Source organism: Suricata suricatta, chromosome 7 (assembly GCF_006229205.1).
Source record: "Suricata suricatta isolate VVHF042 chromosome 7, meerkat_22Aug2017_6uvM2_HiC, whole genome shotgun sequence".
NCBI lineage: Eukaryota > Metazoa > Chordata > Mammalia > Carnivora > Herpestidae > Suricata > Suricata suricatta.
Genome location: NC_043706.1, coordinates 97,482,527 through 97,509,628, shown reverse-complemented (window position 1 = coordinate 97,509,628; position 27,102 = coordinate 97,482,527). Strand labels below are relative to the sequence as shown.

Here is a 27,102-nt window from a genome sequence, read left to right as displayed (position 1 = left end):
CAACTATCCTGAGGCTACAGGGGTCTTTGTTTTTATGTGAATGGGGGTCTTGGGTCATAGAGGTGATGGTCTCTAATGGAGGCTACTTGCAACCATTTGGGGGACTCCTCCCACAGGTTGGGAGGGGAAGTTTTTGACTCCTTCCACAGAGGGGGGCCTCCAAGGTTTGTACTGGAACTATCAGGGCACACTTCCAACCATGAAGGGAGTGGCTAAAACCACAATGCAAATGCCTTGTAATGAGTCTTGGGGTTAGCCCTTGGCAGAGGTAGAAATGCAGAATACCTGTTCTAAACCTGTGGCTCTTGGTCTTTTAGCCCTGGGGTCTTGAAAGCCCTAAGGCCAGGATGTTATGCCTACAGGCTTCTAATGTGTAACCTGTTTATCACCATCTTTGCCTCCAGTTCAGGTCTGGCTAACTGCCTAAGAAGAACAAAATTACTGAAAGGGGCAATTCTGTCATTGACTCTAACATAATTTCAGAGAAGAAAAAATTTAGTTTTGAATTATTTTAAGTAATTCTTGTCACCATTTCCCCAAAAAACTTGAGTCATTTTTTCTTAAGACAATTGTCCTTCATGGAGTTAACATTGACAGTGTCAGATTTTATCTAACATGTATAGAGAATGCATAGTTTTCTATTTAAAAAGTTTACAGAATCTTGTACATAATTTTTAATACAGATTACATGCCGAATGATAGTATTTTGGATATACTGGGTTCTATTTTTTTTATTGTACCATTATTTGTTTGCACATCTTTTTATTATTATAAGCTCTTTTCTTCATTGTAGTCAAAACTTTACATACTGTTACTCATGTTATTTATGGTATTTAACAAATGGAGAAGGGATAAATCTGTATAGCAGAATACTGTGATGGCATTGTTTACTAGTCCATTCAGAATGGAATGTTCTAAGATACCATGATGGAGAACTAAATTGCCATTTTTTTCTTATGTTCCTAGATATTAAAAAATGTGTTCATCACACAAAAGTTCCTACTAAGAACTAAAATAAGCCAATACTGCTTTTATTAGACATACTAAGGAAAGCAATATGTTAATTATTTGATGGAATTCTATCCTGAAAATTAAAAAAAAATGATAGTAGGGAAAAGGGCTATAGTAATATGTAGCAATGAATGTATTATTATCAGAAAATTGAAAAATCTCAGTTATATGAACTGAATAATAATAAAAATTATATCCCTTTAAAATGATAAATTATATTTTCCACAATGTAGACAGAATACTTTAAACAATTCAATATACAATTAAAAAGGACTTTTTCATATTTTCTATCATTAAGCAACAAATAGGCATTGTACTACAATTCAAAGCCATGTCAAAAAAAGCATTATTAATAGAGAAAATTATATTCTAGGCAGATGAGAACAGTTGTTTGAGAGAGAGAGCATGGCCTGGCCAGAGATGAAGAAATTGAACTGTAGTTTGTGTTTTCTATGTATTACTTTGCTAGTTCCTCCTCAGTGAAGGACTGACAAATTAACACTTGATTTTTATGAATTCTTTGTATATACCTAATAGCTTACTAGATTATGTGAGGGATTCAGTGAAATACAAATCATAGTTACTGCTTTCAAGAAGTATGCGCTATGTCTTGGGATTCAAATTGTAAGCACATAAGAGACACTACTTGATAATACGTTATTTAGTCCTGTAGGGCATTAAGAAAGTTTAGTGAAAATTCTGACACTAGAATAGCCTGTGAAAATGTCATGGATGAGGTAAGACTTGAGATGAGGATAAGGCTGAATCATAGTTCTTGCATATATTAGAAGTGCTACAAATACTGGGAAATTTTAGGCAAAAATTCGTTTTTATATTTTATATCTCTTTATAAGAGGATGGCAAATTATGCATTCAAATTCTGAATCTACTTTTTTATCTCTGCAAATAAAGTAAAACTATATTATATTTTCCCTATGATTTCTTCTAATAGAGAATATTAGGAAATCAACCTAGCTCCAACTCACTTCTTCATTGGCGAAAAACTGAGGCCCAAGGAGATGAAGTAATTTGACCGTGCCTTACTCAGTTGCTTCTAGATATCCATAAAGGAAATAAAAAGATAGCTAGCTACTATCCTGACCGGATTGCACAATTGACAGATTAAGCATGTTTACAGGACACTATCAGGTATGACTCAGATATTTTTGGGGAGGATGGCAAAGACTTTTATATTGACATTGGAAATACTATCAAAAGAAAAGCCCAAATTTTGTTGGATGTTCTTATACTTATTTTATGGTTCAGTATTGTTTTTATTTTAAATTTATGTAGATGAATGGTAATGAGTGGGTGTCATGAATTTTTAGAATGTAGGACTTCTTAAAATCTTAATATAATGTTTTTTTCATACTACTTTGGTCTTTACTGTAAGAGTCATCTTATACTTTTTGACAAGAGTTTCACATGATCTTTATGTAATTCCTAATTCATGTAAAAGTCTGTGTGCTGCTATCAGGCTTAGCTTCTCCGGACTTTTCCCAAGTATATGTACTCTTTCTAATTGAGACCTGGACCTTTAGAGCAGCACTACATTCCTTTGCACAAAGCATGAGTGGGGACAGAATCAGTCATGTAGATGGAAGGGGTCAGTCAAGATGAGTGTTTTGTAGCCCCACTTCTGGATTTTACCCTTCCTGTAACATCCTAAAAGGAGCAGAACTTTTTGGAGACCCATGGAAAAAAGTCATACACAGATAGGAAGGAGGCAATTCTCCCCATAAGTAGACTAAAACTTGCCATGTTAGAATGTATTTTATTGATTGTGCTCCCCAGGATCAAAGGGATCATGGATCTAATTTTTGCAAAAGGCCATTTTATTAACAGTCGCATTTAATGAGAACACTGTTATGTAAGAATTGCCATACCAGTGAAAGGAGATGGAATTTCTTTATCCACACCTTTGAATGCTACCTTGCTGTCAGTTAAAGGGATGAGTTTTTATTGTTGTTGTTCTTCAGATTTAATTGAATAAATTAATTGGGACATAAATTTAAAATCCTTTATTTTCTGCCTTTGGTTGGATACCATTTTCCCTTTATTTATTTATTTATTTATCACTTCCAGTTTTTATTTAAATTAAATTAAATATATATATGTGTGTGTGTATATATATGTGTGTGTGTGTGTGTATATATATATATATATATATATATATATATATATACCCCACTTTCTTTATCCATTCATCAATCAATGGATATTTGAGATCTTTCCATAATTTGGTTATTGTTGATAATGCTGCTATAAACATCAGGGTATTGTATCCCTTTGAATCATGTTTTTGTATCATCTGGGTAAATACCTAGTAGTGCAATCACTGGATCATATAGTTCTATTTTAAAATTTTCAAGAACCTCCATACTGTTTCTCCAGAGTGGCTGCACCAATTTTTATTTCCACCAACACTGTAAGAGTGTTCCCTAAAGGGATAACTTTTATCTGTACCTTTGATTCATATAAAAGGTTAGTAGCACATTTGGTCAGCAGAATGAGAAATAGCATTGGACATTTGAAATCTGTGCTCTTGGCATTATTTGGAAAGGTTTGTGTAATATCAAAAACAAAATAAAATAAAGTTTTAAATTTAACTAAAGGAAATATATTATGCAATGAAAGTTTGCATTTTAATAACTTGTGGTGAAGTAGGTTTCTCTCTAGCTGGTCAGTTGGTTCTGTCTGATACCGAGTTAGGTAACCTATTTGGTAATGATTTCTGCTAATCACAGTTTTTAGCTTCTAGTCCATGCTAAATGGATGTGAATTAATAAGGATGATATAATTTTGTCAGTGTTACAGGAGGCTGAGGAGCCAGAACTTTCTGACGTAAAAGCCTATCTTTATCAGACTCAGCTAAGAGTTTTAGCTTATTTTTGACATTTTCTTGGATGATTCTTACAAAAGATAATGAATACACTTATGTGCATCTCGCCTTTTCAGTACACATAAATATCTTCTATGAAAATCAGGGTGAGGAGTGTCCCCATAGCAGAGGCGTATGTCTGGCACCATTGTTGGAGATTATAATTGCATTTTGTATTCTACCTGTGATATTAGTTAATTGAATTATGGAATTATGGGACCAGCAGTAGAATTCCCCAGGGGCCTCCTACAATTAGGCTTTTCATAATTTGTTTATGTTGTATGTTTTATCTGAAACCCACTGAGGAAATAGGTTTTCTGCCTGCATTATGAACTTGATTTATCTGTTGATAGTTCATGAATATAAGTTGTTGAGTGACAGATTTTGTGTATGTGTTTGTATTCATTGCTCTCCAGAGTCGTTGTTATATCTTGAATATGCCAGCTGTCTCTTGGGACCACTTCACAAAATGAGAGGCTTTTCTCACAGGATAGTATTTTTCTCCATACAGCAGAAGTCAAGTTCTATTTTTTCCCTTCATTATTTGATAAAATTAAATATTGTGTAGGAAAAACATCTTCTTTTCAAATTATTTCTTTCACACAAATGACAGTTCAAAAATGTTTGCATTTTTCCCTTGAGATGAGTAGCACAAAGAAATCTGACTTCAGCTTAGTAGATTTACATGATGAACATTGCACAGCACACAGAATTGTCTTCCACACATAATAAGATCTTTACATCAATACAAGACTATATAAGAGAAAATGCAATTCCTAGAAATTCTTTATTTTTAAAATTTATGTCTGCAAACAGGAAATGGATATCTTACTGAGGAAATATGAAACATACTGAGTCTGGACAAGGATCATTGTGCTAACCACGAATATCTTCATGTTTTTCCCCTGCAATGAGAAGTAGCTATGAACCCTAAGTCAAGAGCCATTTATATTGAAATCTACTTACATTTCAAGATAAGTGAGAATCATAGTTTAAGGGAAGGATCATTCCTTTTGGTTAAGTCCAGTGGATAAAGGGCCGAGGCAGCACTTCCTGCATGACACCATTGAGATCGGTGTGTTTGGGGGGACACCAGGAAGACCACTGGACTACTCAAGAAGGAGACTTTAGTGACAACGGACGACTTCTCAAACTGTCAGGTTTATGTTGGAGGCTTCATAATCCTCTGCATAAATTCAGGGCTGACTGATAAAAAGCTCTGTAACCAGAAGGTGAAAGTATTATCTCTAGAGGCCAGCTCCTAGGATGCCTGGGAATGAATTCTGTGTGTACTGTAAGCCTACGCCATAAGAATCCAGCCAACAGAAGATGAAGGAAAGTAAGGTATTTAGGAATATGATTCAATGCAAATTAAGCCTGGCTTCATGGGGAAAATCTTGAAAGGATTTCCATATTAAAAAATTATTCTGACTTGCAAATCCTTTCTCTCAAAGACCAATTAAACTGTGAAGCAAGAATGTTTGTGGTTCAGAAAGCCATCTTGCTTGGTCTTCCAGGGAAAGGGGGAAAAAAGTCTTGTGCATGGCAATATTTACGTCCAGAAAGGTGATATCTGTCAATTGATAGGAGCCCATTTGTACACATTCACCACTCCGTTATCCAAGCAATTATTTGGATCACCTGCAGTGAGAAGAGTTGAATGGATCTTGGAAGTCTTTTTTTCTAATTCAGGTCCACTAATGGTTGGACCATATGATCTAACTAGGAAATGACTTCCCTTTATGTGCTTCCTCAGGGTCGCACTGTGTGAATGTGCCCCACCCCACCTCCTTCATTAATATTGGGTTTTATTTCTTACCAGGAGTCTGGATTGATTCTGTCCACATAGAGTTAACTGTCTTTTTGTTAAGATTCCATGATCCCTTTTGTTAAAATATGCTTTTTTCATTTTGGAGATTACAAAAAGGAGAGTTAAAAGCCATATGTTTCAGTTAGACTAAATGTGCAAGTGTTTGCTAAGATAGCACATACTGAGCAGCATCATTAAAATATATTAATAGATCTCAAGGCCTCTTACCCAATCAATGATACTCCCCAGAAAAAACCTCTGTTAGCCAGAGTGAGGGGTTCCACTGGCGCCTTCAGCACAGAAATGCAGCCAAGGAATTGTCTCTGATAACCAGCTGGATCGTATCATATTCTGAAACCCAGAGAATTCCTCTCATGCCATTTGAACAATTAAGAAAACCCTAAATAATGAAAGAGCACTTAAAGGCAGAAAACAATTACCATGCTCATAGTTATAAAAGCTAAAATTTATTGGAAATTAATTTTCTGTGTGTCAAGTTCTATGCAGGACTCTTCATGAGCAGTATGTTATTTTATTGTCTGAATACTTTTAGAAGACAGGTACTAAAATACATCCGTTTTTCATATGAGAAAACTGAGGCTCAGAAAGATTAAATAGCTTACTTACAGTCAAACAACTACTAAAAACCAGAGCCACGTTTCTAACTCAAGACTGTTTCCTGAACTGAGTTCTTAACGTAGCTTTTATGAGTTAATTCTTTCAGAAACCATACAAATGGAGACTTGGTCTCATAAAACTTGAATAATACCAGAATGTCTGAAACATTTCAAATAAAGATAATAGCTATCATTAATTATGTGCTTGCTTTATTGCTTAATGTTTATGCCCATACAGGTTTAGCATTACCATGTTATATATGATATAACTAGGTCTTACTGAGCCATAGTGGGTTGTTTGAAATCACATAGCTTATAAATGATAAAATTCCAATAGAAAATCCTATCTTTCCCAATTCCAAAATCTATCTTGCTAATGAAAGGTTATTTTGCAAACAGATATGGAAAAATATTTACCTCATCTGTAACAAACAAATGCAGTAACTTTCATACAGAAAAGTAAGATATCAAAAATAAAATTCTGAAAATGAAAAAGGTATAGAATGTTTAGAATATAATAATAGGAAGTAAGCAAAGAGAAATAATTATTGGTCGATAACAAAATTCTAAAAATTAACATAAAGAGATCAAAAGAAATATAAACCAATAAGATATCATATCTGAACAAAATAATTGAACCAGAGTTCTTATTTTATTTTTGACTATCCAGTTATAGGGTATATGTGAGAAAATAATTATTCACATACAATTAGCCCTTGAATAGTCCTGTGCAGGCAAAAAATCTGTGTATAATTTTAACTTCCTCCAAACTTAACTATTAAGGCTCTAGTCAACAGTAGGCTATTATTAATAATATAAATATCAATTAACACATATTTTGTATGTAATATGTATTATATAATGTGTTCTTAGATAAAACAAGCTAAAGAAAATGTTATTAAGAAAATCATAAGGAAGAGAAAGTACATTTACATTACTGTACTGTATTTACAAAGAAAATATCTATATAAGGGGACCTGCACAGCTCAAGCCCTTGTTCAAGGGTCAACTGTAGAGTGTTCATGGGCAAGTAAGGTGATACATATTTTTAAAGAGAAACATTTGGCAATCTTTATCTTATGCCTTAAAAATTGGATATTGATTTTAAGAATTTGTCTTAGATTTAACAAAGACTTTATGTAATGGTAATTATAGCATCTTTTATAATGGTGCAAAATCAGAAGTAAAGTATATGTCTAGTAATAGACATTAGTTTAAAAAGTTAGGGCATATTTATAAAATATAATGTGCTCCAAATTTACAAATGATAGTGCAAATGTATATGGATTCATTAAAACTATCAATGCACTATAACAGAAAATAAAAATACTTAAACAGTATTTACACTAAATTGACTTTTTTGTTAAAATAGGTTTAGTTATAGAAAAAACTGAATACATAAACTCTAAAATACTATCAGGTTTTATTTCTGTTTTTTGTTCATTTTTAAGTAGTAACTTTATAAATGATTTTTTTTTGGCTCTGAATTTCTTATTTTTCTTGGTTAAGAACATTTAACTAAAGGGGTGCCTCGGTGGCTCAGTCGGTTGATCATCTGACTTTGGCTCAGGTCATGATCTCACAGTTCATGGGTTCGAGCCCCATGTCAGGCTCTGTGCTAGCAGCTCGGAGCCTGGAGCCTGCACACAGATAAGAAAATTTCAGATTTAGTAAGGGATATAAAAATTACTACCAGATTTTCCCAGATAGAAAAAAATTTTTTTTCTCTGGATTTCTGTACAATGCAGTGTCTGGTATATTAGCTCCTAGATACAGTCTAATTAAGAGTATTAACTTTAATACTGAGGGGCACTAAAATATTATGTTTCTCTATTAATTTATAGGAAGACTATTGAGAGTAAAAGAATAGATGTTTTTGACTAGACAATCATTTGTTTAATAAAAGGAGAAACCATCATTAAGACGAAATGTATCCCATATACAATAGTAGAATGGTTCAATTCTTTCTTATTTGGATGATTAATCCTGCTTGTGTTCCCCTATATACAGCCTAAACATTGTTTATCAACATTTTTCGCCAACAGTAGATTAATTTATTTCATCAACTAATAATTATTGCATTGTAAATTAAAAACAATTTGATATATAGTCCCAAAATTATGTTTTTAACTTTAGGGAAACAATAATATAACTGGTTATTTAAATCAATGAAAAAGTTTCTTTGCACCATTATTCATCATATCCTTGTAGGGAGATCTTGATTACATATTGCAATTGCAAATTGTTTGGTTTGGTAGTCCCAGAACACTATTTGACAATAATTCACATTTTAATCAATATACTGTACGAATAACAGAATAATGGAATTTTAATGTTCAGGTCTTTAAATTTACATATGTACAAAATGACAACTAAACTGAAGATAGTTCCAGTCTCTGCTTCCTCCCTCTCCTGTCAAGACTTAGCATCTATTTTTCTATTCTGTTATCTGTCTCTGTCATCTATATATGGTATATATAACATTTACTGAGTGTTAAGAATAGAAATAAATAGATGTATAATAACTTGAAATACGATTACCTACAGGACATTCATTTTCAAAATTTTATTTTATGAACCAGAAGTCTTAGATTTGAAGAATGTAATCAATTGTCTCCCCCAAAAGTCTGTTCTTTTTTCTGTTCGAAAAATACTTAATAGAAATTTAAAGAAATACCTTTCGTCATTGATTTATAGTAAGTGTCAGTTCACTTTTGTCAATTTTGGAGATAGATATTTTTCTATCACTCTTTCTGATTTTCCTTTCTATTTAAGGTGTATTTCCAGGGCCCCTGAGTGGCTCAGTTGGTTGAGCATTTGACTCCTATTTCAGCTCAGGTCATGATCCCAGAGTTGTGCAATCAAGCCCTGCGTTGGGCTCACTGCTGAACATGGAGCCTGCTCAAGAGTCTCCCTCTGTCTCTCTCTCTCTCTGTATCTCTCTCCCTCAGCCCCGCTACCCTGCTAGGGTGCTCTTTCTTAAGGAAAAAAAAAGTTTTTGTATCTATATGGGATAATGAATATTAACTAAACTTACTATGTTAATTATTTCACAATATTTGAAAGTCAAGTCATTGTGCCGTATACCTTAAATTTACGCAGTGCTACATGTCAATTATATCTTCAAAAAACAGGTAAAAAATTTTTCCCATTATGAACAGACTTCTGAGGAGGAATGCTCTGAGGATCTCTTAGCTTGAATAAAAATGATTCTTTTTTTTTTTTTAAAGGAAAACACAAAAATAGAAGAATGGTATCAGGAAGATGACTTTGCCCTTAATAATAATTCTTATCTTAGAATTCTAAACACAAGGACAGAGAAGTCATACTTAACCCAGCCTTCTAACCCAAACTTCAAACAATTAGTCTTAAGTGGCCTCACATCTATGATATTATGTCTCTTTCGGCACAGTAATAAAACCGAAGCTGTTTTTCCATAGCAAGCTATCTGCTTGGGTTGAGGCCTCCAGCATCTCATACATGATTTGCTCCTCTTCTGACACTTATTGTTAGAGACAATGTCTTTTCACCGTTGTTGAAAAGTGCTGTGTCGACAGGCAGCGTTTGGGGAGGGCCGACTGTGCTTTCCTCTCTAGCTGAAAACAGACAGAGGAAAGAAAGGCGGCTTCCTGCGGCCCCGCGCTGCCCTCCTGGTAGGACGCCCTGAGCAGCTGTCCCGCCGGCCACCTGGGCCGCGGCCCTGTTCAATAGCTGGATATCCTGTTCTGCTTTTCTGCCGCTGAGCTGTCCAGGAGGATCGCCTGGGAAGTGAATTGTGACTTTCCAGGGTTTTAAGCTTGCCAAGATTACTTAGGAAAACACAGTTTGGGGTTATACACGTTCCAAATCTTCTGGCACCCTTGTTGCCTGAAATTTGAGAGAAGGAAAAAGTATTTGTGGGAGTTGTGAGCTTAAGTGCATTTTAAAGCAAGAACTTTTGTTAGAAATATATGTTATCAGAGAATATATTTTATGTGCAAGTTTAGGCACCCTATTGGGTTTTTTCCTTTTTGCGGGGGGAGGGTCGTTTTATTTTCGTGTGTTTGTTTTTGTGATGAGACATCCAGAAGTAAGAGCTTTCTCTGTGCTGTGTGGATTAACATGTGGAAATTGATCTCCAAGGCAGTATGGCGAAGTCAGTGCTAAATTGGAAAGGCAGAAGGGATCTTTGAAACCAGGTTGCACTCAGTGCACTCAGATTGTACAGGAATATTCGTACTTTGGAATTGTTCTAATGCTTCAGGAAAAAAAGAAAGAAATATGTTCTGAGGAAAAAGGGTGTCTGTGTACTTCCTCACTGGAAATCCTTCTCACAGAGGACTCTGTTGCTGAATAAATTCATGTGACAACTGGTTTCAGAAGACCTTTAGATCCCACAACATCAAAAAGTCGGCTTCAGCCTCATTTGAAATGGATAAACTCATGGGTCTGTTATGTCAGGACACTGAGTTTTAAAAAATTTTTAAATGTTTATTTATTTTTAAGAGAGGGAGAAAGAGTGGGAGAAGTGGGGCAGAGAGAGACAGAAACACAGAATATGAAGCAGCCTCTAGGCTCTAGCTGTCAGCATAAAGCCTGATGCAGGGCTTGAACTCCCAAACCGTGAGATCATGACCTGAGCCAAAGTCAGACAATTGAATGACCCACCCAGGGGCCCCTGGAAACTGAATTTGACCAAATTCTCTCTACCTTATATTGACTACAGATAGCCCTATTTTTAACTTCCTTTTAGGGAACATTCAAAATTAAAGTTCTTGTTTGGTTTCAGATTAATGTTTTGAAGTTCTGAGTTTTCTCACTATAGTATCTAAATTTTTGTCTGATTTAAAATAAAGAATATTTCTTTTTCCATTTTTCTTGTTTTGGGGAATGTTATTAGTGAATGAAACTATCTCTAACTTGAAGATGTTGGCTTATGCAATTGAGTTGGATCTTTTTGGAAAAACAAGTATAGCATTTTATCATAAAATTAAATTATTAATGTCAGATGTTAGAACAATCAGAATACTTAGCATTGCATACAGCTTTATAATTTAAAAAGGACTTGAACAACATTTTAAGAATAATAAAAAGAGAGTAAATATACCACTGAGTGAAGAAAACACATACCTTCTTTTATCAACTCTGTCTCCTCCCCCATCCTCCAGCCACACACTATGGTTCATTGCCAAGCAATTTCAAAGAGATATACTCTAGGAGGACATTAGGGGAATCTTTTCTTTCCTCTCTGGATCCCCACTTCATTGTCTGCTGTACCAAATCAGACTCATAATGACTGATACTTTAAGAGGTATATACAAATTAAATATGTCAGGAAACCAAGGATTCACTAAAGGCTGGTATTAACTTGGACATCTGCCTTTTTTCGTGGGAGTCATATAACCAGATCTTCACCTCAACATTACAGTTCCCTTTACCAGCTCTAAACCATAGACTATGAAAACAAAACTTTATAGATTTTTTATTTATTTAAAGTCTTTATTTAGTTTGAGAGAGACAGAGACAGCACAAGAGGGGGAGGGGCAGAGAGAGAGGGGAAGAGAGACAGAGAAAGAGAGAGAGAAAGAGAGTCCCAAGCAGGTCCCACACTGTCAGTACAGAGCCCAGCGCAGAGGTTGTCCTCACGGAATAGCACAGCCTTGACCTGATCTGAAATCAACAATTAGACTCTTAACTGACTGAGTCACCCAGGTGCCCCCAAAACTGTAATTTAGTTGGTGAACAAAGCATGTATACTTTCACAGGCTTAAAGAGGAGCAGTGATTATTTACTACGACCAAATTCCATACCCTTAATTCTGAGACTAGATAATTGGCCCCCAATGTTCTTTTCACCAAACGTATCATTATAATTTGAAAGTCTAAAATATCTAAGTTTTTTGTCTTAATTCTACGTTATTTTAAGATCTACACTTTAGCTGAAAATTTACTGGGCTTGTAATACATTGGTATCAAATTTTCAGATTTACCTCTAAGTTTTATCTTTTGAAACGTTAAGTATAAAAATGTAAACTTCTTGGAGACTCTTGCCAAGAAAAAGTGTTATATCCTATCATTCAAACTATGCATAGGGTTAACTCAAAGCTCCAATTTGAGTTCTGAGGAAATGTTTCTTAAATGTTTAGCTGCACACCTCCATACATGTGTACAAATGTATAAAAAACTCAGAGTGTGGATCCTCAAAGAGGTCAAGTTAAGAAAAAAGTATTATTCATATTATGATTTTATGCACAGCTGTGTTCTTTCCTCTTTTGTATTCAGTAGGGCTCTATATTCTATTTTTAGTGAATACAAAATAGAGAGCAAAATAGAGATTAATTTATGGTGAGACTGAATATTGACATTCTGTTTAGTTAGGGTAAGGTATAGGTGTGTGTGTGTGTGTGTGTGTGTGTGTGTGTGTGTTGTGTCTAATTTCATCTACCATTATGGTTAATTATAATATCAAATGGCTTTTTAAAAAATGTAACAGCCTTGATTTAAGTTTTCTAATAAGTAGAATTAGTTTTAGAATAGTAACATTAACAGAGGTGATATTTGCTCAGTGTTAATGTAGTGTGAGTAATACAAGTCACCATGTCTTAGGTGCCTAGTTCCTAACATAACATCAGATATTCCAAACTGAATGTTCCTTGGTTGCCATGCTTCATTCATTTCATTCATCTATTCAACAAATCTTTATTGTCTGACAAAATATGAATTCAATTCATTCAATAAATTGACCATAAATACAGAAATAGTAGTTAAAATATTTCTATATTAGGAACTAATTGATTGCTTATCCTCAATTGTTGATACCATGAAGTTAAGAAAAAGACTCCTTTAAGGTTGATTTAGGGTTGAAAGTGTCTATGGTTTTCAGACACACACACTACATCATTTTGGTAGCTTCAGGGCTGTGAAATGTTTCCCATAAGCCACAATCTCATAGCATGTCACAAATGTGCAGATTCTAGATGAAATAGGCAAAAATCTGTATAATTCTCAAACAATGTAGAAATATAAGGTGGGACATTTCAGAAAAGTATTTATGATATAAAAATATATGAATACATGGCACATTTCATTTATGTACTTTGTATTTCATATCAAGTATAAATTATAAGCTGTGCACATAATGCAGATATAATTTTAAAAGAATGTCATTGTTTTAGTGGGTTTTAATAGATTTTAAGAAGAATTTAAAGATGATTAATTGATTTAGTGGATGTAAAGGAGAATTAATACTCTCTCAGACTTTTCCAAAACTGAGAGTGAATACTTCCAAACTTACTCTATGTGGCCAGCATCACCCTGATACCAGAGAAAGACACTACAAGAAAACTAAAATCAAATATCTCTGATGAACATAGATGCAAAATTCCTCAACAAAATACCAGAAAATCAAATTTAGCAGCATTTAAAAAGGTAATACTCCATGATCAAATGGAATTTATCCCTGGGATGTAAAGATGTTTTAACATAGGCAAATCAACAAGTGTCCTATGCCACATTAACAGAATGAGGGATAAAAATTATATGATTATCTCAATAGATATGGAAAGAAGCATTTCACAAAATTCAACACCCTTTCATGATAAAATCTATCAATAGATTAGACATAGAGGAAATGCACCTCAGCATAAATAAGGCCATATATGACAAGCCCACAGCTAACATACTCCAGAGTGAAAAACTGAAAACTTTTTTTTCTAAGATCAGGAACTAGAGAAGGAAGCCCACGGTCACCATTTCTATTCAACATAGTCTTAAAAGTCCTAGACAGAGCCATTAGGCAAGAAAAAGAAATAAAGGGCATTTGGATTAAAAAAGAAGAAATAAAATTGTCTCTTTTTGCAGATTACATGATTTCTTCCATATAGAAAACTCTGAAAAGGTGCCTGGATGGCTCAATTCATTGGGTATCCAGCTCTTGGTTTTGGCTTAGGTCATGGTCTTGTGGTTTGTGAGACTGAGCCCGGTGCTGGGCTCAGCGCTTTCAGTGCCGAACCTGCTTGGGATCCTGTCTCCCTCTCTCTCTGCTCCTCACCAAGCCATCCCATCACTGAAAATGGATAAATAAACTTACAAAAAAGAAAGAAAACACTGAAGACTCTACCAAAAAACTGTCAGAACTAATAAATGAACTCACTAGATTACAAGACAACAAATCACTATAGAAATGCAATATATTTACAGATATATGTTAACAACAAATTATTCAAAAAATAAATTAAGAAAACAATACCATTTGAAATAGCATCAAAAATAATAAAATACTTAGGACTAAAATTATCCCAGTAGGCAAAAGCTGTACAGTGAAAACTATAAGTATTAATGAAAGAAATTAAAGAAGACACAAATAAATGGAAAGATGCTCTGTGTTCATAGATTGGAAGAATTGATATTATTAAAATGTTCATACTACCAAAGCAATCTACAACCCCCTACTATAATTCCAGTGGCATGTTTCACAGAAATAGAACAATTCTCAAATTTGTACAGAATCAGAGAGGACCTCAGTATTAAGAAAGAAGAGCAAAGCTAGAGGCATCACACGTTTTGATTTCAAACTGTATTACAAAGCCGTAGTATTTGTAACAATATAGTACTCTAATAAAAACAGACAAACATGAGTGAACCAAAATCAAACATCTAGAAATAAACCCACACATATATGATCAATCAATGATTGACGAAGTTTCTGAGAATGCAGAGGGGAGACTCTTCCATAAATGTTGAAAAACCTGGATATATGAAATTAAATCCTTACACCATATACAAAAAATCAACTCAAATTGAATTAAACAACATTATTCAGCCATAAAAAGGAAATCCTGACATTTGCAACAACCTGGAAGATATTATGCTAAGTGAAATTAGCCAGATGGAGAAAGACAAATACTGTGTGATTTCACATAAATGCAGAATATTAAAAAGTCAAACTTATCAGTAACAGAGACTAGAATAGTAGTTAACAGAGCCTAAGGGTTAGAGAAATGAGGACAAATTGGTCAAAGGGTATAGTATTTTAGTTATAAGATGAATAAGTTCTGGAGTCCTAACATACAGCATGGTGATGATAGTTAATAATGTGTACTTGGCGTTTGGTAAGAATATGTCTCAAATATTGTTACAACACACAGAAAAATTTTAATTATGTAAGGCGATGGATATAGTAATTAACTTTATTATAGTAATCCTCTCACAATATATGTGTATATCAAAAGATGTTATAAACCTTAATATGCATAATTTTTCTTGTCAATCATGCATCAATAAAATGGGAAATAATTTTTAAAAATGAAATGAATAGTTTTAGGTTATTGTGTTAAATTTTTTTAGTTTTGTATTTTTAAAATTCAGTTTTAAATCAGGATTTATATTTCAGTTAACTCTGTATACATAACTTACATGTACATACAATATATATAAATAGGTTAGAAAAATCCTTGACATATAATAAGTTTTCAATAAATGTTAGCTCATGTAATAAAATAATGAGAAAAAATATTAACAAATAACTTTTATAAAAGATCTTTTTCCATGGGAAATAATATAATTGAAATGAAAAAGAAATCACTGAAAATTTTGCCCTCATGTACATTTTGTTGTTATATTGACACATGTTCCAGAACACCTGAGTAATTCAGTCCCAGAGTGTACAACTTCAGCTCAGGTCATGATCTCACAGTTAGTGAGTTCAAGCTCCATGTCAGGCTCTGTGCTGACAGCTCAGAGCTTGGATCCTGCTTTGGATTCTGTGTCTCTCTTTGTCTCTGCTCCTGCACTGCTCAAGCTCTCTCTCACTCAAAAATAAATGTAAAAAAAATTTTTTAAAGAATATTTCCATGTATGAAGCATAGGAAATAGGTTTAAAAGCTCAACATGGAATACTGGACATGGTTCAAGGATTCTAGATATGGAAAAGTTTTGTCAAATTTTGGCAAAAAATCTAATTGTCTGGATGATCTGTATGTCTTCAAGACAATTGAGAAGAATTTGAGATTGTGTCTATATATTTCTTACAGAGTGTATGCAAATAATTGCCTTTATTATTTACTATTAGTAAATACTATTAGTTTCAAGGAATTTAGAAATGCCAGTGGTTTTAAAGCATAATTTTTTTATTTTATATAGTTTTTTTGTTATATGTTCAGTAGTTTTAATTAATTTGAACATAGCAACAAAAATTGTCAGACTAAGCTGTGCATAAAGACATTATTTGTGCCTGTTAATAAGATTCAATTAAATTCATCAAGCAGTATATTTATCTCAACCAATAGGGAAAAGTTTTTTTTTTAACCTGGAAAATAATCTGCATTGTAAGAAATGTCGAGTAACTTGATTTATCATTCACAAAGTTTTCTTTTAGGCAAGACATTGTGGCCCCAATCAGAGTTGAGATTATTTACTTCATGTTTACTCACTGCTTACAAGGGAAGAGGGAGAGAGGGTAAAAGGAACAGTGTCACATATGTGTCCAAGTTCCCATAATTAAATACTCGACAAATTTTAGCTTTGGTCTTTTATAATTTTTGTAGTCTTATGTATATATGCCTATATATATGTGTGTGTACATGTATATACACATTATACATGTACAAACACAAACACGTTTTTCCTTTCTGTCATTTCATTGGTAATTACATATCTATCTCCAAAGTGTACTATTGGAAGATATCTTTTTCATTAACAGGAGAATTATAGTTTCATTAAGGAAACTATTGAAGACTCATAGGCATTTTAAGACCGTATCTCAAATAGCACTTGTCAACAAATGTCTGTCATTAAAGCTGCTTAAAAATGTACTAATGAATAATAATTTTAAATGTTTCCATTTAAGGCAAGCTAGTTTTCTAAAGTTATATGTCGTAAAGTTTCTCCTAAGGAGCTTAACGTTTTGAAATCTGTAAACAATGAAGCAAAGAAAAAGTTAATAAAGCTGTTGAATATATGTTCAATATATATATTGAAAATATATATAGTCTAGGTCTAATAAATTTGTGTTAATTTGCTAGGGTTGCCATAAAAAAAACACACATACAAAGTGGCTTAAACACAGATTTCTTTTCTAGAGTTCTCAAGGCCAGAAGGCCCAATTAAGGTCTTCAGAGGTTTGATTTCTCTCGGGATGCTGCCTTCCTTGGATTGCAAATGGCTTCCTCACTCTCTTAGTGGAGGAAGACCTCATAGTCTTATCTCTGTGTCTCTAGTTTTCCAAGTTTCCTCTTCTTCTAAGGACACCAGTCAGATTGGTTTAAGGTCCACCCTAAAAGCCTCATTTTAACTTAATCATATCTTTAAATGACTCATCTCTAAATACAGTCACATTTTGAGATACTGGAGGTTTAGACTTCAACATATGTATTTCAGGGTAACACAATTCAACTTGAAACACTCTAGTCAAAAGTAAGAAAACAAAGGATCTTTTTTTTAAATGTTTATTTATTTTGGAGAGCAAGAGAGAGAGTGCAAGCAGGGGATGGACAGAGAGAGGGGTAGATAGAATCTGAAGAAGGCTCCAGGTTCTGAGGTGTCAGCACAGAGCCTGACGTGAGGCTCAAACCCATGAACGATGAGATCATGACCTGAGCCAAAGTCAGATGCTTAACTGACTGAGCCACCCAGGTGCCCCAAAACATAGGTATTTTTAAAGTAACTTGAAAATTTTAGTCTCAATACCTTTAATACTTGAAATTATTTTATTTGAGGTTAGCAACCTCACAATTGGTGTACCTAACTAATCTTCACAAATTGAGGAGGCAGTTTTCTGATAACGATTTGATAAAATCAGTAATCTTAGCACCCGCAACAAGAATAATGATACTAGTAGTAATAGTAGTAAAGGCATTTATTTGTCCTGTACCTGGTAGTCTACAGTATTTTCTCTTTCCAGTCACACAAAATCATAATCTCCATTTTATACAGAAGAAAGTATGAGAGAACTAAAATAACTTACTTGATGTCCTTAGCTATTGAGTTTCAGAAGACGAATTACTTCAATTACTAAAAGCAGTAAAAGTAATAGTCAGATGTTGATTAAATACGGATGACACCTGGAATTCTGTATAGAATATCGCTTATGACCTTGAGATGAGAAGCATTCAATCATTGAATGATATTGATTTGTGCACTTCCTAAGTGCCAGGCCCTAAGCTAGACACAGTTGCAAACAAGACAGACTTAGTAATTGCCTTCATGAATTAGGTACTAGAGGGGGAATGCTACTTGCCTCTCCGGAGAGACTATCTCCAATTTCCAAAAGACATCTTCCATTTTTCTTTTTAGCAGTGGCTAGCAGATGTGTCAATAGCTTTGTTTTTATAGTTTGTTATTACTGACATATTTCAGTCTTAGTCACTTCTTTGGCCATCAGTGTTTTTTAACTTTTATTGTTTTGTTTTGTTTTTTTAATGGAATTTGATAATTTCAGCAAGTCAATCTGGTCAAAGCAATTTTATGTTGATACACAAAAATACTTTTTAAATATTTATGAAATGAAATGTATATTTTTAGGACTGAAGAACTGGGAGAATGAAGGAAAAACTAACACAAACTGGTGTATGATTCCAATTCTGAGTTTTTTTAATGAAGATTTTTTTAACTATGAAAAAAACAGGACAACAGATTACACTAGGGGTATATGATTGAAAAGAAAGGTAAAAAGAAAAAGCCATCACGAGCGTTTTCATTTGGAATGGAAATTATCACCAAGGATTTGTCCTTGTCTCATTTCTTATTTTATTAAATTCATGACATTATTGAACATTGTGTTTTATTCCTCTGACATTCTACTGAATGAAAAATGATAGAGCGTAGCTAATTTTATTATGGTATAGAATTATACCTGATATGTCAAGATAAATGTTAACATTGATATGGAATTTATGGATTTGTAGACAGTATTTAATTTTTGGAAAGAAATATTTGATCAAAATTATTAATCATTTATTATTGTCAACAGAACTATGTGGCAGGTTTCATTACACTGCAGTAAAAGATGTTGAACGTAAAATCTCTTTCTAAGCTGTCATGCAACACCCAAAGCATTTTGAAGAGAAACAATTTTTATCTCTCTTTCATAAAGATTTATACCATTATCAGTTTTTATATAAGGAGAAATCTTGTGCCTAGCGAGACAAGATACCTTCACGTAAAATGTACATTGGTGTAAATGTGCCTCCATGAAACACTGAGGCCAGGAGGATCACTGATCCTTTTAGTATTTATGGCAAGACAAAAAAAAAAAAAGATGCTAATTTTCTAAGCACTAAAAAAGTTTTCTATAAGGTGTTTTAATGCAAAACTAACTTATAAAATATTTTCCAAACAATGTTTTAAAAATAAGTTCTGCTTTTATTTCAGGTAAGACAACTCATTAGGAAGGATGTATTTTTTCAACATCAAACATGCCAATTCAAATGTAATAGTAAGTTACAAGGAGTTTTCAAAAATGGAAATATTTTTTTCAAAATTTTTAAATGCTTTATTTTTTTTGATAGAGAGACACAACATGAGAGGGGGAGGTGCAGAGAAAGACACACCCACAGAATCAGAAGCAGGCTCCAGGCTTTGAGCTGTCTGTCAGCACAGGGCCCTTTGTGGGGCTGGAGCTCACCAAGGAACGTGAGATCATGACCTGAGCCGAAGTCGGAGGCTTAACCGACTGAACCACCCAGGTGCCCACCCAAATTGAAATATTTTAAATATAGTCTTGTCCTTCCACAGAACAAAATGTTAAGTTAAAATGTGGCTTTTCACTCAATCGTTTTAAACAACTTTTTTTAGTGTTTATTTATTTTTGAGAGAGAGAGAGTGCAAGAGAGCGAGCCTGAGCAAGTGAGAGACTGGAAGAGGGAGAGGCATACACAAAATCCAAGGTAGGCTCCAGGCTCAGAGCTGTCAGCACCGAGCCAGATGCGGGGCTCAAACCCCTGAACCATGAAATCATAACCTGAGCCGAAATCAGACGCTCAAGCGACTGAGCCACTCAGGTGCCCCCCACTCAATCATTTTAATAATTAGTACAGTTGCTCTATTAAGTACAGTGGCAATTTTCTTAGTAAATTAAATCTTTTTTATGTATAAGAAAACAAATAAGCAAACAACAGAAACAAAAGTATTATTCCTTAGAGGTCTATATTGAAAAACATCTGCTATTATCTTAAAGAAATAACTAGCTATAACAAGCAGAAACAAATTTGATTTCTCAGGATAATTCATCTTGAAACAAGGTGTTTACATAAATATAAAATTTAAATCATATATGTTAAAGTCGTATGAATTGAATGCTCTGGTGAATCATTTGAAGAACAATGACTTCAACATACTGAAAACTAAACCCTAGTGGTCTTAAGGAGTTTATGTGTTTTTAAAAAGGAAAATCAAAAAGCAACTCAGTTTATTCCCAGGGAAAAATTTATGCACTGGGAAAACTGAGTTGAAAAATGAAAACTTGTAAATGAAAGCCAATCTTTAAAGAGTATTAGCATAAAAATGTATGGAATACACACAAGATAGCAATTTGGGTTTTAGTTGAACTCTTTTGAAAAGAGACCATCTTGACTAGATCTAAGAAAATGACTCAACAGCGAAATTATATGTATATGTTTTGAAATAATTTATTTTAAATTACCTTCTGTATGACATAAGAAAAAAGTAAAACTGAAGGATTTGAGATTCACGTTGATTATGGAGTTGGCTGACATTTTTTTTCCAGTTATGACCTCCTCATGTGGTGAGCTTTAAACCTCTCTTCTATGAACAAATGTTTCCTGAACCCTCCTTTTGCTGTCAGTACCAAATGAAATGGACAGCAATGAAAGGAGATGTGAACAGTTTTCCTGCTATAAAGAAGTTATTTATGTAGGAAGTATTAGTATTAGTAACACTAGCTTGCTTTTAATAAAAACTGAAGAATTACTGTTTGTTCTAAGCCCTCAATAAACAGTGGATTTAGAAAAACACAGGAGAATCACCACTTACTAAAATGATTATTTCCATAGAATTGCTCATGTCCAACATGAATGTTTAATCGAGACCAATGTATCCATTGCAATGACTTCTCATAAATATAAATCACACATCTGACCTTTATTTCAAGCCCTTCCCTGAGTATCCTCACCTATTTTGAGTTTTTCCCGAGCTTTACTCATTTCTAATCTGTTCTTCATCTCTTATATGGTTTAACAGCTGCCTGTTGATTTCATCATCTGTATTTGTTCTTCCTTCATTAATTCTTAGGCCTCACTTAGCGACTTAGATTAATTTACCTACTTATTCTTCATGTTCCCAACTCCACATTCAACTGATCACAGACTCATGGTAGTTTTCCTATTAACTCTATATAGAATGTATCACCAGAATTCTGACCAAAACCTGTGTCAACTTCCAATTAATCCACTACAGTTTCCCTGAGCAGTCTTTCTAAAATGAAACTTATTACATAAGTTCCCTGTTTCAAACCATTCAAAATCTCCCTAAGCCTTTTTGGATATAATGCAGACTACTAAACTGCATGATATACAAGGTCTTTCATGGTCTGGCTTCTGCTTTACCTGTTTATAACTATCTCCTACCAATCTTCAAAATGCACATGATACTCCAACCATACTGAGCTACTTTTTTTTTTGAACATGTCATGTTGTTTCATAACTTGCTTTTTTCAGCTTTGCTGAAGTATAATTAACAAATATAATTGTAAGATATTTAAAGTACATATCATGATAATATGTTGTGAAAAGATTGCACATAATTTAGTTAATGTTTGCTTTAAATAATTACCTGTTCCTATGTTGAATGCATAAATATTTATAAATGTTATATCCTCTTGAAGAAGAGTTGAAGACTGACCCTTTTATCATTATGTAATGTCCTTCTTTTTGTCTTTGGTTTACAGTCTTGGCTTTATTTTATTTTTTAATTTGATTTAAACTCTGAAGTTTGTTAACATATAGTGTAATACTGGTTTCAGGAGTAGAATTTAGTGATTCATTACTTACATATAATATTCAGTGCCCGTCCCAAGAAGTGGACTCCTTACCGCTCATCACCCATTTAGTCCATCCCCCCACCCACACTCCTCCAGCAACCCTCTTTGTTCTCTGTATTAAAGAGTCTCTTAGGGCACCTGGGTGGTTCAGTCAGTTAAGTGTCCAACTTCAGCTCAGGTCATTATCTCAGTTTGTCTGTTCAAGCCCCACTTCAGGCTCTGTGCTGACAGCTGGGAGCCTGAAGCCTACCTCAGAGTCTGTGTCTCCCTCTCTCTTGCCTCTTCCCAGCTCTCTTTCTCAAAAATAAATAAAAAATGGTAATTTTTTTTAAAAGCCTCATGGTTTGTCTCCCTCTCTCTTTTTCTCTTATTTTTCCTTCCTTTCCCCTATATTAATCTGTTGTTTTTTAAATCCCACATGTGAAATTATATATTTGTCTTTCTCTGACTTATTTCACTTAGCATAACACATTCTAGTTCCAGTCACATTCTTGCAACTAGTAAGATTTCATTCTTTTTGATTGCTGAATAATATTCCTGTGTGTGTGTGTGTGTGTGTGTGTGTGTGTACCACGTTTTCTTTATCTAATCAATAGTCAATGGATATTTGGGCTCTTTCCATATTTTTGCTACTGTTGACAGTGCCGATATAAACATTGGCAATCCATATGCCCCTTTGAGTCAGCAATTTTAGTATCTTTTGGTTAAGTACCTAGTAATGCAATTACTGGGTTGTAGGGTAGCTCTATTTTTAATTTTCTGAGGAACCTCCAAACTGTTTTCCAGAGTGGTAGCACCAGTTTACATTCCCACCAGCAGTGCAAAGGGGTTCCCCTTTCTCCATATCCTTGCCAACATCTGCTGTTTCCTGAGTTCTTCATTTTACCCATTCTGACAGGTGTGATGTAGTATCTCATTACGGTTTTGATTTATATTTCCCTGACTGTAAGTAATGTTGTGCATCTTTTCATGTGTCTCTTAGTCATCTGGATGTCTTCTTTGGAAAAGTGTATATTCATATCTTTTACTCATTTCTTCACTGAATTGTTTGGTTTTTTGGGTGTTGAGTTTGAGAATTTCTTTTTAGATTTTCTATACTAACCCTTTATCTGATATGCCATTTGTAAATATATTCTCCCATTCCTTTCATTGCCTTGTAGTTTTGTTGATTATTTCCTTCACAGTCAGAAGCTTTTTATCTTGATGAGGTTCCAATAGTTTATTTTTGCATTTGTTTCCCATGCCTCTGGAGACATGTCTAGTAAGTTGCTGTGGCTGAGGTCAAAGAGGTTTTTGCCTGCTTTCTCCTCCAGGAGTTTGATGGTTTATTGTCTTATGTTAGGCCTTTCATCCATTTGAAGTTTATTTTTGTGTGTGGTGTAAGTGGTTGAAGTTCATTCTTCTGTATGTCACTGTCCAGTTTTTCCAACAGCATTTGCTGAAGAGTCTGTCTTTTTTACAATGGCTATTCTTCCATGCTTTGAAGATTAGTTGGCCATACATCTGTGGTCCATTTCTGGGTTCTCTATTCTGTTCCATTGATCTAAGTGTCTGTTTTTGTGCCAATACCTTACTGTCTTGTTGATCATAGCTTTGTAATCCCGCTTGAAGTCCAGAATTGTGATGCCACCAGCTTATTTTTCTTTTTCAACATTACTTTTGTTAAAATAGAATTTGTTTTAAAATCTATTTTGTCTGATATGAGTATTGCTACTCCATTTTTTAAAACATTTCTATTTGCATGGAATATCTTTTTCCATCCCTTCACTTTCAGTCAATGCGTGTTTCCAGATCTGGAGTGAGTCTTTTATAGGCAGCATACCATAGGTCTTTTCTTGTTGTTGTTGTTGTTTTTTTTAATCCATTCAGTCACCCTATGTTTTTGGATTGGCCTTTTAGTCCATTTACAATTAAAGTCATTATGAATAAGTGGGTACTTATTGCCATGTTAATTGTTTTCTGGCTGTTTTTAGAGTTCTTCTCTGTTCCTTTCTTCTCTTGGTCTCTTCCCTGGTGGTTTGATGGTTTATTTTAGTGTTGTGTTTATGTTCCATTCTCTTTATTTTGTGTGTGTCTATTGTAGGTTTGTGGTTACCATGAGGTACATTCATATAGGAATAATATTCCATTGTGTGTGTGCTATCATATAATAATAATATTAATAATGGTGTAATATATATACATATATATGAATTTATTTTAAGTTAATAGTCACTTAAGTTCAAATGCACTCTAAAAGCATTACCATTTTATCCCCCCGCCACATGTTCTATATTTGGATGTCATATTTTGCATATTTTTATTTTGTGTATCCCTTAACTACTTACTGTAGTTAGAGTTGATTTTACTTTTGACCTTCATATTAGCTTTAAAGTGGCTGATTTAGGGGAACCTGATTGGCTCAGTCAGTGTAGCGTTTGACTCTTGATTTTTGCTCAGGTCCTGATCCCATGTTTTAGGAGATCAAGCCCTGCTTTGGGCTCTGTGCTGACAGCATGGAGCCTTTTTGGGATTCTCTCTCTTCCTCTCTCTTTGCAACTCCCTTTGTTTGTGCTCTCTGTCTGCTCTCTCTCTCAAAATAAACAAAATAAACTTAAATCAAATCAAATCAAATAGCTAATTTACTTTTTTATATATTTGCCTGTACCAGTGGGACTTTTACTTTTTTTTTTTAATTTCTAGTTATGGCCTCTTGTTTTCTGCTTAAGGAAGACCATTTAGCAGTAAAGCTGGTTCTTACAGGAGAATTTCTGCTAACCTTTCTCCTGGGAGCCCTCTCATCCCACACTAGTCAGTGGCTCCCATCCCTGTTTCTTGTCTTGGTTTTCTTCTCTCTTTTTCCACTATAGAAATAAAGAAATTTCTCCTTTTGTTTTCTGCTGTGTAGCACAGCTTTGGTTCTTTCAAACATTTAAGTTTCCTTGATCCCTCACTATGCCATGTGGCTTACCAAGGTATATTTCATTCAAAAAGATGACATTTATCCAAAAGAGAAGTTTGGGGCAGTCTCTTTGTTGATTACATTTTCCTCATTACTAAAGGTCAGAAACAGATTAGTCATAATGGTGTAATGATGATGAATTTCAGTGTGGGACAAAAGCTAACAATTTCTTGTTATACGAAGATAGGCAGGACAGGTCCTGAGTGGAACTAGATTCTAATCCACCTGAGGGTAGAGACCATTTATAACTTATCCACTGATGTATTAATAGCACTTAGCCTTGGCACATAGTAAGTTCTTACTAGATGTTTTTGAATAAATATAAATAATTTTGCAAGTTTAGTTACACAAACATTTGATCTAATTAAGTCATTAAAATAAATGGTCAATTCGGAGAAAACAGTTAATCAAATTACTTAACAAAAAGGAATGGCCAGTTTATTAAACACAATCAGTTGTTAGCAACCTGAGACTCAGCCATGTAATTTCATAATTGAATAGTAGAAAAATAAAACTACTGAGTAATCCCTTTCATTTCATTTTAAAAAATTACATATGAGCTAAATATTTATATATTAAGTCTTACTTTACAAAATTTTAAGCTGAATTGGAACCACAAATAAGGAATATTGCCTAAGTGTACACCAAAAAAAAAAAAGGACATATCATTGGTTTGGGCTCAGTATTAATATTAAGAGGTTTGATAAAATAATAAAAGCAATATATATAAAAAGCAAAACATTAACAGCAAGCAGGCATATGACACAATGCTCTAATTTTGCTAACACTACTTATTCAGAGTTATATAGAATAGTAAACACCTAATTTGTTTTAAAACCAATTCATAAATCCACAAAGTGATGTCAGCATTAGCATAAACTGAAGAAGTGATTTCTTCCCATACCAGAATTAAAGGAATATCTTCACTGATAACAATAGTAAATGTAATAAAAAATATATATGAAAGATATAAAACAAAATAGAACAAGAATTTTGACTGCACAGTCACAGTTACCTAAAAACAGTAGTTTGGCAGGAATGGTTTCAGAGGATTTTGTCTTTCAGAAATACTTTTGTAGTTTAAACTTACATACATGTTGGAATGTTTTACTTTTGGGAGCCCCAGAAACAATGTTTTAGTATTTTACTCTATTTCAGTTATTCTTCTCATGAATTATTTTTATACTTTTTAAACTCAGGTCAAAGAAATAATTCTTTGGACTTTTATTATGTTGTTAACAGACATATATTCTTATGTAATGAATTCTGGCTTGTAAAATTCTACAGAACATTTAATGACCATTAGTAAGACTGAGAGTGATAGAGGATCTAGCCACTGCTTCAATACACTAAACCTGCAAGTTAAATACTCAGGAAAACATTTAAAGTCTATTAATGGATTTGCTCATAAAATGGTCCTTTCAAGTGTTTATTCTTCTCTCCTTCCATTTCAAAGACTTCAGAAATGGGAACATGCATGACTTTTTTTGTTATTGACTTTGTTTTTCAGTAGTGCCAAATGTGCCTCAGCCAACACAGCAATTTCAGCTAAAACGTGAGCCTATCTTGTGATGTGAAGAAACTCAGATTGTTAAGCAGCTCCAATTACAAAAATTCTCACTTTGCTACTTTTCTCAGGGATAGCAAGAGTCGCTAGCATTCCAGTTTGAAAAAAGAAAAAGAAAAAATAATTGTAAGAGGAGCAAGAACTAGTCCATTCTGTCTTTTTTTTTTAATTTAAAAATTTTATTTATTTTTATTTTTTTTTACTTTATAAAGTTTCATATTTTTTAACATATGCAATTATTTTCCATCATTTACAATACAGTAGTTGCAATGACACTCCAAACAGAAAAGCAAAGTAAAAAAT

The 27,102-nt window shown here is 33.7% G+C and overlaps 1 long non-coding RNA gene across 1 annotated transcript in view; it reads left to right on the top strand.

Annotated features, from left to right (window-relative positions):
• Positions 1 to 111: 111 nt before the first annotated feature.
• LOC115297068 overlaps positions 112 to 27,102 on the top strand; it is a 27,960-nt gene continuing 969 nt past the window's right edge. The window contains exons 1-2 of the long non-coding RNA XR_003911248.1: positions 112 to 164; positions 1,964 to 2,160. This is a non-coding gene — a long non-coding RNA (uncharacterized LOC115297068). The remainder of the gene's footprint in view (positions 165 to 1,963; positions 2,161 to 27,102) is intronic.